The sequence below is a fragment of the Mandrillus leucophaeus genome, unplaced genomic scaffold (genome assembly GCF_000951045.1).
Source record: "Mandrillus leucophaeus isolate KB7577 unplaced genomic scaffold, Mleu.le_1.0 Scaffold1280, whole genome shotgun sequence".
Classification (NCBI taxonomy): domain Eukaryota; kingdom Metazoa; phylum Chordata; class Mammalia; order Primates; family Cercopithecidae; genus Mandrillus; species Mandrillus leucophaeus.
The window spans coordinates 27,830-29,652 of record NW_012101210.1 but is presented as its reverse complement, the minus strand read 5'-3'; positions in this window follow the sequence as shown (position 1 = coordinate 29,652).

Genomic DNA, 1,823 nt, shown 5'->3' with positions numbered 1-1,823 from the left:
GCTGCAGCAGCTGACCAGCACCAATTGTCCGGCACTCCCTAGTGAGATGAACCCAGTACCTCAGTTGAAAATGCAGAAATCACCGGTCTTCTGTGACGCTCGCGCTGGGAGTTGGAGACTGGAGCTGTTCCTATTTGGCCATCTTGCTCCGCCCCCCCACTTTTCACTTTCAAAAAACAAAAGTTTATTAAGTAGCTCTGACCACTGAAAAACTTGGGAGTAATAACAACTCAGTGGCAATAAGCACATCAAACATGCAGGTATCTTTTTTTCCCCAGAATTCAGTAGATTTTGGTTGACTAGAATCAGTGTCAACAAAGTGAAAATGTAAAGAAATAAATATTAAATTCTATATTTACGTTGAAACAGTACAGTCCTACAGAAAGATTAGTGAAGCCACACTTTAAAGTGCTTAGTTGAAGATGAACTTGTGCAGGTTTGTTACATATGTATACATGTGCCGTGTTGGTGTGCTGCACCCATTAACTTGTCATTTACATTAGGTATATCTCCTAATGCTATCCCTCCTCACTCCCCCTACCCCACAACAGGTCCCATTGTGTGATGTTTCCCTTCCTGTGTCCAAGTGATATCATTGTTCAATTCCCACCTATGAGTGAGAACATGCGGTGTTTGGTTTTCTGTTCTGGCAATAGTTTGCTGAGAATGATGGTTTCCAGCTGCATCCATGTCCCTACAAAGGACACAAACTCATCCCTTTTTATGGCTGCATAGTATTCCATGGTGTATATGTGCCACATTTTCTTAATCCAGTCTGTCATGGATGGGCATTTGGGTTGGTTCCAAGTCTTTGCTATTGTGAATAGTGCCACAATAAACATACGTGTGCATGTGTCTTTATAGCAGCATGATTTATAATCCTTTGGGTATATACCCAGTAATGGGATGGCTGGGTCAAATGGTATTTCTAGTTCTAGATCCTTGAGGAATCACCACATTGTCTTCCACAATGGTTGAACTAGTTTACAGTGTCACCAACAGGGTAAAAGTGTTCCTATTTTTTCATATCCTCTCCAGCACCTGCTGTTTCCTGACTTTTTAATGATCGCCATTCTAACTGGTGTGAGACGGTATCTCATTGTGGTTTTGATTTGCATTTCTCTGATGGCCAGTGATGATGAGCATTTTGTCATGTGTCTGTTGGCTGCATAAATGTCTTCTTTTGAGAAGGAACACACAGATCTCTAAACATCATTTTTGAGTTGGGCAAGTAATGTACAAGAAGACTCTGAGAACCTATCATGCCAAAAATCAAGAAAACTGTCAGAAACTACCAGGGTCATGCTAGAAGAACATAGAAACCAACTCAAATTGACTCACTGACTGAAGAGGACTCACAGAGCAAAGAAATTTTGAGCATAAAACATACATGCATATCAATATATAAAGATCCATAAATTTATAAGTACAGAAAAAAATAACAATTACCTACTTGGTCATCATTTAATTTCTAGGTCTCCAATTCATTGTTCTGAAATAATAAACTAACAGTAAAGGGAAAAAATTATTTATCTTGTTTTTTTCCTCAAACTCTACTTGAGAGTAACCAAGCTGTTAATGAGGAAAATAATTCCTACACTAATGTAGGAATAATAGAACTACGCCATCATCATTAAAGGCTGCTAAAGCCATCAGATGAAAGGTTGTGGGGAATCTTTTCTGTTTTTGTTTTTGTTTTTTTTTTTTTGAGATGGAGTTTCACTCTGTTGCCCAGGCTGGAGTGCAGTGGTGCAATCTCGGCTCACTGCAACTGCTGCCTCCTGGGTTCAAGTGATTCTCCTGCCTCAGCCTCCCAAGAAGTT